Genomic DNA, 13,869 nt, shown 5'->3' with positions numbered 1-13,869 from the left:
AGATCGCCAGCACTCCCCTGACATGGCCGGCGTCCTGAGTGGGGACCCGCCCTCTCTTCCTGGCCGGTGGGAGCTTCCCGGTGAAGATGTCAGGTGCAGGTCTGCATTTTCTTTACACCCAAGTTGCAGATGGACATGTAGAGGCAGAAGACCTAAGAACGCGCAAAGTCGGTCTGATGACTTAGTGCCGCCTCAAGTCTAGGCTAGGTCAACTTTAGAGACGAAATGACCCCGTCCACGTTCCTGAGCCGACTCCCTCCAGTGGCAAGTTACTGTGACCTTTCCCTTTTAAAACACCCCCACTTCCAGGAAGGAAGCCCACAAGTTCCCAAGGTGTCAGATGGTACTCTTCACATCTCATTCAACGCTGTAAAGCTGGCTAAGCCCTATATTTGACATTTTAAAAGAGAAACCACCAAGATAAAATAGTTTTCATATGTCAGTCACAATAACACTACAACCCAAGCAGGGTCTGCAGTACTGCCAATGGAAGAAAAAAAAAAAAGATCTGGGTTTTATATAACGGACTATATTTCCTTTAAACTTGATGTCAGAGTTTAAAGCTCTCAGCTAAAAATACAGATTTGATTAGAGGCCACTAGATTGTTACTACTGGAAGTGACTTAGAACTTTCAGTCCTTTTTCAGATGGTTAGAAGCAATGGCCCAGAGAGGGAAGGTTACCTGCCCCAAATCACACAGCTAATAAAATACAGAGGCTCTGCTTCCTACTCTCATTTCACTCTTAGGTTACTGTGTTAGATCTTAGAAATATATTACACAAGATTTTCAAAATCAAGGAAGTTGGTAAATGAAATGTTAACCTGAGCCTGCTATGCCTGAAATTGGCAAAGGTTTAATTAGCATCCTTCTTTATATGGAACAGGCAGTTAGGCTCAAAACTGCTTTTTGAGTTACATATGTTTCTACTACACAATGAGCAAATTCTGTAACTTCAGAAAAGATGCAGCTATATTGCCCCAAAAGGAACAAGGAAAAAGCTAGCTGAGGAAAAGCTGAGGTTCCCACTCCTGACAGGGTGCAGAGGGAACAGCCTCATTTACCATTCACACCTCACCTGAAACTGTAGCCAAGAAACAAGGAGCAGCTCCTCAATCATTTGAGGTGGGGAAGATTGGGATTAAATCATACGCATAATCTTGAATTTAATCCTCTCCCCCCCATATTACCACCTTCCCTCAATATTATTAAAAATGACTCTAGTCAGATGCCCACATTCTCATTTGAGACTTGAAACCATAACTGGTAAAACAAATATCCATATATATATATGGACATTGACTTTTTGTGATACATACATTCCAGCAGCTGGCAAAATGTACATTAATAAATACTTAATGCATGTGTTCATGATTACACATGAAGTATAAATTGATAAATCTTATATATAGTTCAAATCAGGTTTTCTTATGGAATTTCCCCCCCAAGTAAAATGTGTGGTTCAGAAAGTAGTGTGAAGTATCATCTGTCCTTTGGAGTTTCTTTCCCTAATAAATGTGACAGATAACTACATCTGATTCTGGTGTGAAATAAAATGGTACAATTGCAATAATGTGAGAGGGGAAAAAAATGGTACCGTGGGAGGAATCTTGCCGTGATCTCCTTGGCATTTGTGAATGGTTATAATTCATGTTTGCTGGTTTATACATTTACATAACTGGTTCTCATTTATGTAACTTATTTATGTAAGAGGCTGTACCGCCTCTCTCGCCTTTGTGTGCTGCACAATTTCCCTCTGAAACAGGAAGTCTGGGGCAAAACAATCACCGGCTGTAGACAGGTCAGTCTTCCATCATTCTGTGCCACCAAAAGAGGAGAGGTATGCACTTTGATGTGACTGCCTTTTAAATGAAGAGAAGAGAAAAATGAGTCCCTTTCTTCATTCATTTTCTAAAATTCAGACTTTGGTCTCTGGCTCGCCCCGGGAGGCTGCGGTGGAGGAGAGGGAACCCCCAGGGGAGTGCGGAGAACAGCGCCCTGGCAGGAAGGAGAGCACTGGGGGGAAGCTCTCCCCTCTTTTCCTGCGAGCATTCCTTGCTTCTGTCTTTGCTAACAAAGTAGTAAAATCATGAGATTTGTATTTCATTTCAGTTTTTTAGTGTTGTCTTCTAAAATAGATCAGTTATGTAAGAGAGTAAGAAGAAAAGCATATCTGTTTCCTAATTTGGAAAATGCTTATCACCATCATTCCCTCCGTATCCCTGCCCTCCCCCCTCAGCCACACCAGAAGGAGACTTTTCCTGATATAGTTAGGTAAACTCCTATTTAAGAATAACGTAACATAGTGCTTTTCCTGGACATGAGTCAGCTGAAGATGTGTATTTGAGCCTCTTTTTTTTTTTTTCTTTCTTTCTTTTTTTTTTTTTTTTTTTTTGCCGTGGGTGAATTTACCATTTGTTTCTTCACATTCTTACCATTAAAAAAGAAAAACTGAATTTAAGCTTTAAAGAGCCAAGCAAAATTATGTCCTCTTCCTGGTAACATTCTAGCCACTGCATGGAACACAGTAAACTCTAAAGTCCAATATAATCAGTACACACCCAGTAGCATATCTGACCATAATGCACAGATGAAAGGGTCTTCAGAGACCACCTCTCACATAGCCCTAATTTTATGTGTATGAGAACACTAAAATCTGCAAAACTCCTGGTTTAACGGAAGTCCTCCCGGAGGGGCAATCTGGGGACCTAAGGCTGCCCATTTTTGTGCTCTCTCTCCGGGAGGAAGTCAGCGGGCCTCCCTGAGCCTCATTTGCCATCTGTGAAATGAGGGAACTAGAACCATCTCTCAGGTGCCTCTGCCTCTGGAGCTGAGCCCCAGGGGTTTGTTGGAACACAACTGACAGGAGGCAGAGAGCCTTCCAAGCTCAGGAACACAGCAACGTGACACCTGTTACATGAAAATGTAACAGCAGAGGCAAGGCTGAGAATAGAAGTGGGTATCAGGAAGCACATTTTGCAGATACACACCCAGCCCCGTCCAGGGAAGGGGGAACCAGCCTCTAGGACGTGAGCATTTTCCATCCCAGAACAGGGATCTTCCCATCATGCACATGTCCTCGCCTCTACTGTAAGTCTCTGAGAGGCTGGAGAAAAGTCTGGGGGGGGGGGGGTTATATAACTTGGGCATTTGTAGGGAAGTTTATATAAGATGCTAAAAATACAGTATATGATTGCTATAATGGTGTTCTAAGTGAAAAGCCCTAATGAGGACAACCTGAGTAGGTTAAATAGAGGTGATGCTATGTAGATACCTAAACCCAATTGTCTGCAGTGACTACTGTCTAAGCAAGTACTTTGCTACTCATTATTCAAATATTCTGTTATCTTCATGGGTAACACTGTACGTGTGCTCAGGGAGCACACTACACTTAGCCTGGGTGCCATTCTTCATTCTTCTTTCCAATACTGTAATAAATCTAGAAATACTAAGTATGTGACCCATATTCTATTGTATTGGTAGTCAAATTGATAAAATGAATATATTTCCCAGTATCAAGCTGTTAGAAAGAGATGCAGGAATAAATCCCAGATATTATTTAATAAGCTCTAAGAACTAACCACATATGAACTTCCCTGGTCCTCTCTATTCTCCTTCCTTGTCTACACCCTGCCCCATTCATTTAGCACTTATCCTCATCTCCTTATATATAATTTGTCTCCACTCTCGAGAACGTAAACTCCTGAAGAGCTGGGATTTCTGCCCATCCTGGTCACCGATGTGTCTCCAGGACCTAGGGCACTGAAAAGACACTGGACAATCCTTGTTGAATGAGTCACCGACAAATTAATGTTATCACCTAATAGTCTTCATTCTTGTTAGTGATGAAAACACATTTACCGCTAACACACTAGGACAACTGATTTTCTTCATTTCTCCTCTCTGCCTCTTATACTTCTCATCTGGTCTGCCAAAAGATCTTTTGGGTTCTGCCTTCAGAATATATCCAGAATCTGACCCCTTCTTGCTGCCTCCCCTCCCCCTCTGATCTTTCACCCCGTCCCTCCCTCGTTCCACACTCCCACAGTCACCCTGGCCCAAGCCACCAACATTCTCCAACTAAAACAGCACAACTGGTTTTGGTATTCTTTAGATAAGAATCTTGCAAGTGGAAACAGATTTAAAGAAAATTATACTCAGCCACACTATATATGTATTTGCACCTCAGAAGAACAAAGAAATGCATAGTTGAACAACACAAGTTTGAACTGTGCAGGTCCCCACTTATACGTGGATTTCTTCTGATAGATACAGGATAGTACTGTAAATATATCTTTTTCTTATGGCTTTCTTAATAATATTTGCTCTACCTTATTTATTGTGAGAATGCAGTATAAATACATAGAACATACGGTATATATGTTAATCAAATGTTTGTGTTATTGGTAAGGTTTCGGTCAACAGTAGGCTATCGGCAGTCAAGTTAGGGGTGTCGAAAGTTATACGAGTTTTTGACTGTAAGGGGTGGTCAGTACTTCTATCCCCTGCATTATTCAAGGGTCGACTGTAAAATCACCTAACATAGCAAATGAAGCTTTAAATATTTGAAAATTATAAAGCACTAATGCTTTGGTGCAGTCATTGTGCCACTGCTAGCAGGGAGGGTGAAGTTTATGGAATTAAGCATGTGGCATGAAACCTGCAACACAGTTTCCTCTGACAGGATCTAACAAAAGAGTAATTATATTTAGAAAGAGAAGTAGAAATAAAGTTCCAATGTCAGCTTACTTGAAAAGGAATCCCTAACCCTAGTGGACAGCACCAAGCAAATATACTTTTGGAAAATTCACGTATGTCCTGGAAAGCTAATAAATTCATCATACCCCTGAACTATAGAGGAACCCCCACTCTGTCCCCCTCCAATGCAGTTTCATTTCATTTGTACATTCCCAAGATTATACAGTTTGATCAGACTAACACCTGGCTCAGAGGATAAAGGCTTCCAACGCACTTTTGCCTGGCTCATTTTCAACTCCTGGGTGACTTTTTTAGAATCGGAGTTATTGAATTGTAAAAATTTCAGATTGAATTCATAGAAGAAAGAATGATGTGTATAAAGTGAACATGTGTATAGTTTCCTCTGAAAGACTGAAATAAGTTATTTGGGAGGGTAGGCATTTGAGTTGGTGAAGGAGATTCAGCACGTTAAGAAGGCTATGAGTAGCTTAGGTCAGATGACCTGTGTCCTAAGATAGTCCACAAGTTCTCCAAAAAAGGAGACAGGATAACTTCAGGTAAGAGTTCACAACCAGGAGATGAAAATATACAGATGAGAGAGTCAGGGCAAGGAGATAATGGTGGAATGAGCCACCAGGCTAAGGTTGAAAGTTAAGAGAAAACCAGAGGAAGATGAAGATATGGAATGTATCAGGTGGACAGGTGTTATAGACCACCTTTATTCAGTGTCCAGTGTGTGCTCTAGACCAGGCTGGCTTAGGGCCTTGGGAAGACAGAAGAATGTTTTTCTATTCCTTTTGCAATTCTGATATAGCTAGATGAAGAGACATTCTTATGATTTACAGGAAATAAGTTAAGTAAACAACACAGACTCTGTCATCCAGTATGGAAAACTTATTATCCCCAAAATAAACAGTTTTGAACAAGTTTAAGAATGATGGATACATTAAAATACCACTAAGGGAAGTCAGGCCCAACCAAAGTTTTAGGTCAGCCCAGAAAGACAGTGATGCTTGCCCATGATTCACCCTTTGGTGTTTCTGTCAGTAAGAGAACACTGGGCTGGATGGTCTGGGGATCTAACCCCGTAAGATCGTTCTTACATTATTATGTCATGTCTTAATTCATCCCATTAGCTCCCTTATGAAACCAAATCACAAACACATAATAACTCTGAATAAATTGGCTTATAATCCAAAATGTCTTGATTGGAGCTGTAAGTAAACTGGGAAGCATGGGAGTATGTTCCGGTATGTATATGGCTTTATGGCGACCCCTTCTCCCTCTTAGCAGGCTAGCTCCTATGAACTCCCAGAATTCTGGCCACTACTTTAATCTCATTCTGACCCTGATCTTTGTAAAAATTCAGGGCCTGACATCTTTGACTCTGACTCATTTGTTAGGTGACGATCCTTCTTATCCAGTGTGGAGGGAACCAATGCTTCTTCCCGCAAACCCATTTATTACCAGGGTGACTTCGCTTCGAGTGCCTTCAACTTTGGAGGATTTCTTTATCCTGGTATCACTGTATCATCTCCCTTATTACATCAACCCAGACCTAAAAGAATTAAGGCCTATCCCATAGCAAGTGCTCCTCCAGATTTAGAGCAAATCTTTCTGAGCAGAAGAGGCATTTTGAGTAATAGAACACCTCCATTTTTGTTTCTCCTAAATTTGATGTAGTCAAGTTACTTGATTCCAAATATAGCTAAATAGCTCAAATGCAGCTCTCAATAGCGGTGAACACTAAGCTTCCATCTACAACTTACCCTTAAACAATGTACGTTTGGGCTGTGAAGGTCCACATCCAGGAAGACTCTTTTTCCATAGATACTGTACAGTCCTATAAATGTGTTTTCTCCTCCTTATAATTTTCTTAATAACATTTTCTTTCCTCTACTTGCTTTATTTTAAGAATACAGTATATAATACAAATAACATATAACACATAACACGTGCGTTAATAGAATGTTTATGTTATCAGTAGGCTCTCAATAGTTAAGTTTTGGGGCAGTCAAAAGTTATCCTCAGATTTTTAGGCAGGGGTCAGGCCTCCCACCCACCCCTACACCCCCTCATGTTTTTAAGGGTCAACCGTACATCTGTTAAAACAACTTGTTTCAAAGAATGTTTTGGATTTGTTCATAGGATAAATCAAACTTGCTTTGTGTTTATCTGGGGGGTGGAAATGCCACTTCTATATATAAGGAAAGTTTGCAAATGCAGAGATGCTGTCAGTTGAAGGACACTGCGTGATGCCGAAAAGCATCTCAGTCAGAGGTCAGCCTCCTGGATTCTGGGTGCCTGTGGGAAAAGTTACTCCAACTCTGTGTAAGATGAGGGGGTTGTAATACATAATTTCTGAAGTCCCTTCCAGCTCAGAAAGACTGTAATTTCTGAACAAATACAGCACCTGCCTTTTGATAATTTTCCAGTGGAAAACGATGCAGTTTGGGCCCACGTGTGAAATCTTTAACTTTGTAATTACAAGCCCCCTTCTCCCGCCCCCAGAGGTTTGCCAGTCCCTGTAGAAGGCGCTGTCTGCGCATGCGCCTGCAATTCCGCCCGGCTGTGGGCGGGGTCTTTGAGTCAGCGGGGTGGAGTCCCTACCCATAGGGGTCTGCCCTGGCAAAAGGAGGACAGAGGGTGGTGGGACGTCTGTAGGTCACAATGGGCAAGAGAGGGTTAAAGGTGGCCCTGGGGTTGGTTGTAAGGAAGGCTCGGGAGGAAGGCGCGTTTGGGATTGGCTCACGTTGAAGGGTGACAATCAGCCTCGGTGGAGACCAAGGGGGCAGCTAGGGGAGGCTCCTCCCCCGCGCGGCCCGCATCTCCTGCCCTCTGGGAGTAAGTCAGGCTTGTCCCGGGCCGGCTGCAAAGGGCTGAGTGGTAGGTAATCAGCACGCCCACACCTTTTTGGCTGATCCCCTCGGAGCGCCCGGGAACCAAACGGGGTCTACACAGACCCGGCTCAGCCACCTGTCACCACCACCTGGGGAGTGCTGGTGGCCTGCCTTGTGAGGTGTGGTGAGGGAGGTATGGAGGACCCACAGAGAGATGTCTTGGTAAAAGATAGCCCTGAGCAGCGAGCCTGCCCATATTACACAGCGGAAAGCAGTGCGTAATGACTATTTGTGTTACCTCCACGGGGACACTGCAGCGACAACTACACAAGGGAGCGACAACTGTCCAAGGGAGAGTGTGCTATATTCAAGTACCCACGGATCTTTGAGACAGCCTTTATCCAGATCAGCAAAAGAGAAGTGATGGAGGTACACCATATGCTGGTGGTGATCTTGAACCTTGAATCCACCAGCCCAGCAAGCCCTGATACTGTGATGCTGGCCCAGCTGGCTGCGTGCTAGGAGAAGCAGGACAGATGTGGAAGACACCTAGAGAAGAGGCCACCAGCCTACTAAGACCTGGGAGCTAACCAGGCACCTTCCCTTGAAGTTTGTAAAGATAGCCATCCAAGTCATGAGAAACCGCAGTGCCACCTGAAGCTTGCCACCGGCCACATTTTTAACTGTCAGCTGCGCCTCCCCGCCCCCGTCCTGGGTACAAGGATCTTTTTTTTTTTTTTTTTCCATTAGGAAAATCTTGTTTACCCCCAAGACCGCCATGGAGGCTTACAGCTGTACCCAGGCCAACCCAGGGGAAGACACAGTGGACACACCTGTGTTTGAGGCAGAGCCCCATGGACAAGGGCATCACCATGAGGTCAACATCACCCCTGAGGTGTTTGAAGCCACCTGCTGTCATTACGATCCATGCTCACGGAAGTACACCCTTTCCTCATCCCAGGGCCTACAGTGCCTGACAGAGAGGCAGCGGTGGTAATTGCTGGCAGTGGTAATGATAGGCACCACCGCAAGGTGATGTGGACAAGGAGGCAACTGAATGCAGATTTGGCATGAATACAGCACCGGCAGGAAGAGCCTCATGGATCCAGCAGGAATTGGAACCCACATGGCCGTGACAGGTGCTTATGCTGTGGCCTCAAGGTCTTCACGTACTTGCTTCTAGTGCATACTTGCAGCATGTCCACAAGAGCTGCTGGTCCCTCCCTTGTGGGTAGCATGCGTGTGGCCACCGTAGGGCAGAGGTGACCAGCAAGCCTGGGGCAGAAGCAGTTACAAGCCCCACAGCAGACCTCGCCTCTCAGTCTTGCAGAGTGAAAGCTACTCAGTGGATGGGATGGAAGCCCGAGAGCCCCCCAACCCAAGGCAGAAGTCTAGAGGGGGTGAAATGAGGACAGAATTCCCCCAGAAGTCCATCCCAGCCCTACAGGACCGGGGAAGAGAGGCAACCTTAATATCGTCCTTCTTCTCCTTAGCTCCCTAACACTAAGGGTGAAGAAAAGGAAGAAGCCCCAGCAGCCTAGGGAGCTGAGGACACAAGTCCTCTCCTATGAAAACACCAGTCTCGGCCTTATCACAAAGGAGTCTAGGTGATCCCCAAATCAAGAAGAGCTGAACTACTGCTAGCGGAAAGTGTTCTTCATGAACTTCAATGCCTGCCTTACTGCACAGAGCAGAGAGGCGATCAGTTGGCATGGAGGCCACCATGCAGTCATCTCAGTGTGACAGGGCCTCCAGCTCCCTGGGACTGTATCTGAGAACAAGGACAGAGTAATTTTGAAGCCTATCCCAAAAGGAGTCAGGGCATGGAGACCTAGGTGTTTTCAGTTTAGTTTGCCTTAGATTTAAGTAAATAATTTTTTAAAAATGAATGATAAATTCTAAGAATAATAATAATAATAAATCACCTTAAAGCACAATTCAAAGGCACATCTCTTTTCATCATGACATTTATGTATGTGTGTTGGTGAGAAGAGTTTAGTAGGTGATGGAAGAGTCCAAAAACACCTGTATTCACACCGAAAATGAAACTGTGACTCAGTGGGCCTGTGCTGGTCAGAAGAGGAGTCTCTTACCTTCTTAATCTGGTTGGACTGCTGTGACAAAAATACCATAGACTGGCTGGTTTAATAAATAAACATTTATTTCTCACAGTTCTGGAGGCTGGGAAAGCCAAGATCATGGTGCCAGCAGATTCACGGGTGAGAGCCCACTGCCTCATTTATGGCTATCTTCTCACTGGCAAGTGTTAGCTCTGGGGCCTTCCTTAGAAGGGTGCTAATTACATTCAAGAGGACACCACCCTTAGGACCTAATCAACTCCCAAAGACCCCACCACCTAATACCATCACTTTATGGGATAGAATTTCAACAGATGACTACTCAAGGAACACAAACAGAAAAAACCCATAGCACCTCCTTCCTTTTCTCTAAAATGCACTTATTTAATTAGCCCAGTGATTCTCAAACTGGATTGAAGAATCAGTCGGGGTGCTCTCCAAAAATGCTGATTCTTAGCCTCAGACAAACTGGTATAAGACCGTCTTAAGTGATTCTGATGGAGGTGACCCAGGATCTTCACTCAGAAAAACACTGTGACATGATCCAATTTAAGAACTGACCTTGAGAGGCAGCAGGTAGGCCCTGTAGGTTTTTCATGTAGGTGTGTTCATCTTTTTGAACTACGTGCTGGTTCATTTTGATCATAGCTACTGTAGACATTTACCTTATTAACAAATATTGGAAGAAGGGCTAACTCTATGCCAGGCATCGTTTTAGGTGTCTACCAGTTAAACCTTTAGATTTTAAAAAGATCTGTTTTTTTATAATGCTACACATAGTCTACCTAATTTTTTAAGCAACTGGATTGTATAGATGAGTGCTGCATAGCCTGAGAGACAGAGCACGGGATGGAGAAGGGAGACAAGAGCCTTGTTTGTTCTTATCCTTCTGGTAATTAACCTTTGCAAAGTAGAGGGCAAGCACTGAGCTCCCAAGGCTTATCATGTTGCCAAAAATAGAAATACAAATATGCCACAGAAATATGTAGGAAAAGACAAGTGTTTTCCAACAGTGGGTTGGGGGCGGGAGGTCAGAAGCAGTGGCTGTACAGGACAAAAGAAAAGGACACGTCCTTCTGCTGTTTTGAGAAGGTATCCGAATTGGGAAACATAAACTCTACTGTCTCCCCTCTTAATCACTGGGGACTAGAGTGAAGGAGAAACGACATACACATTTAAGGAAAGGAAATAAAATGCCTAAGGTACCAAATGATTGCTTCTGTCTTACAATATTACCTTGTCACAGTCTGGTGTCATATGTAGGGAAAAAAATAGGGTCCTTTCGCAAATGACAGTCCCCGTTGGGAAATCCATTTGCTCTGGTTTCTACAACAGAGTGAGAGGTTCACAATGTTGACAGGTATGGTATAAGGCCTCAAACTAAGGCTCTGTGTTATGGACCACCTTGACATCTGGTGAAATTGCGGGGGGCCTTGAATGTCCTAGTGGACCTCATGGATAAGTCCCTCACCAAATAACCCTCCTTATCAAGGAAACCATAGGTCATTCTTACTTGTCCTGGAGCTAGCAGAAGTATTCAAACAGGCCACCAAAGGAACCCCCTGCCACCTCCCTCTCTTGGCAACAGTTTGCCACAGCCCTTAGCTGTTCATTTTGTTCCTGTGTGGCCCTGCATGACATCAGTGTCCTCCTCTGGGCTCTAAGTCTAGTGACTCATGAACTTCCATAGGTTTCTGTCTTCCGGGATGGGTGTTATTGATTTGGCCATCCCTGTAACCTTAGGGCAAGAATCCCTCCCTCGTCAACAGCAAGAAGAGGAGATTAAAACATGTCTTATCCACTGAATAGGATCTTTGTTAAAGGGAACTTCTCTAGTTTAAATAAAATAAGCTTGTGCGTAATTTTAGAAGGCTTTTGTTTGTTTGTTTGTTTGTTTTTGTTAACCAACAACGAGTTGGTCAGAAAAGGCATCTCCTGGGATACTTTGCGTCCTAACCTGCGCTTGTGAGAGACTGGTGGTAACGGTTGAAATATTTGGCCAGTTACGCTGTTCCTGCAAGGGCCACCGATTATCATGACCACAGTGAGCCCAGAAATGAGTCAGTCCGAGGTAAAAGAAGGAACCTAAAACATGCACAAGGAATAGGGCCTCCTTCTAATGTATGTGTAGGTTAAAAGTGTGATTAACACCTGTTGCTTAGTTAACCACAAATTAGAGCTAAGCTCCCAAGGGCCACGCAGCACAGGGGACTTGAGGGCTCCGGAAGAAGACGTGAGGGAGAAGGAAGGGACGAGCGTGTTTGTGCCCTCAATTCCAGGTTCTGCCCCAAGGGCACGTGCCCAGCAGGGGCACGGGGACCCTTTGTGATTTCCGCCCAGGGATGGTCTCCATCCAAGAGCATGTGGTGGCCAGGCAGTGAAGGCCCAGTGAGGCCACACAAAGATTATGCTATGTAAAGAATGCTCTGGAAGGTGAGGCCAGCAGGTAACAGGGAAGCGGCCTTTGACTTACCAGGGACAGCACTGGGGTTGAGCGGCTGCCTCTGCTCCTGTGTGAGAGAGACTTCCCTCACAGTCCTCCCCTGAAGTGGGCCATAAACGCTGGTTTGCACACCATCAAATGCACCTGGGTGTTCTATAATCAAAGTAGCTAGCATCTATTAGCTCCTATGTGCCACCCACGGCTACATGATCTCCTTTAATCTGCTTACCCACTTTTGGAGATAGGTGCTATTATCCACATTTTAGCAAAGAGAAAACTGCATGGAGTAATTTATTCAGAGTCGCATAGCTAATAAGAAGCGGAGTCTAGATTCAAACCCAGAGCCAAGGTTCTTCACGGCAACCAGGATGTGTCTGGGCATTTCTGGAGAGAAGGAACTAGAAGAAGGGGGGCTATCTAGGACAGTCAACTCCATGCACAACGCTAATAAAGAAATAGGTCATGGGTGCCTGAGCGGCTCAGTCAGTTAAGCGTCTGCCTTTGGCTCAGGTCATGATCCCAGGATCCTGAGATAGAGTATTGTATTGGGCTCCCTGCTCTGTGGGGAGTCTGCTTCTCCCTCTGCCTCTGCCCCTCTCTCTGTGTCTCTCATGAATAAATAAATACAATCTTTAAAAAAGAGAGACTGTGAGAAAGAGGTCATGGCTCTACCAGAAATACAGTTTTGTATTAGAGCAGGAAATCAACCAGGTGTCCCAGAAGCATCTATGTCGGAATTGACAATCCAGTTACGATGAAACAGACTTAGAACCACAGAACCACACAGCCCCGCTGTGTATTTTGATGCCATTTGCTCCGTAGCTTGCACCTTCTTGCACAGATCTATCGAAGTCGTGTTTTGTGTTGTACATGAAGCACGATTCAAAGCAGGCAAGCTCTGGCATCGCTCAGCAGCCAGCAGGACATACCGGTTGCGTGTTTATTTCTCCTTCTCTTATGTAAGCATGTTTACATAACATCAATACCCAACGCGGGAGCCAGCTGACGTTACACTCACTGATGGGAGCAGAAAAGTTCTGCGGAGCTCAGCACTTTAGGACAGCGTTGTCTTCTGATGGGATCTAGTAACGCAAAGCCCTCCACCTGGAGAACACACCTCCTGCAGATGCGGACTCAGTTCATTTCCTGCGACTGCTTCTCTTGGGTGGATGGCAGCCCGGCTCTAATTTCCACTGATGACTTAGGATTTGATTTAAGCAGTTTTAAAAGCCACTGAGGCTTTAAAAAACAAAAAACGAAAAACAAAAAAACTGACCCAGCTGAATGGGTGGTGACCTTGGGGAAGGTCTCTTGTTAAAAATTCTTTGTTATAAATTATTTTCAACATAATGATCTATGATGGCATTTGCGGACCTTAATGTTAGGTCTGAAGGAGTCACTTGTAAATTATGTAATTTGAGCAACAGTCACGCTAATTGTGTTAGTTCAGAAGAGTGTTTACAGGGACACGAAATCACTGTTTTGGAGACACTGCAGTCTCCCAACCAGATGAGGTTAGTCCCCCCGAACTTCAACACTCACTTTAATTAGTATTTATGTACACCCTATAAATATGTAATTATTTGCACACGTCTGCTCTATGGTCTCTAATTAGCTTTGACTCCTCTTTATTACTTCGGAAAAGAATTTTATTTCAGATGCATGTATGTTTCCCTGCTCTCCCAATTCCCAAACTCAGTGCTGAAATCCTCTGAGCACTGTGAACACGCAACCAGGATTTCATCTGGCAGCAAGACTTTCAAGCCAATTAACGATCTCACAGCTTTGCAAGCCTCTCACAGGAATCAAAC

This window comes from Mustela erminea, chromosome 21 (genome assembly GCF_009829155.1).
Source record: "Mustela erminea isolate mMusErm1 chromosome 21, mMusErm1.Pri, whole genome shotgun sequence".
Taxonomy (NCBI): domain Eukaryota; kingdom Metazoa; phylum Chordata; class Mammalia; order Carnivora; family Mustelidae; genus Mustela; species Mustela erminea.
Note: the sequence above shows the minus strand (reverse complement) of the source record.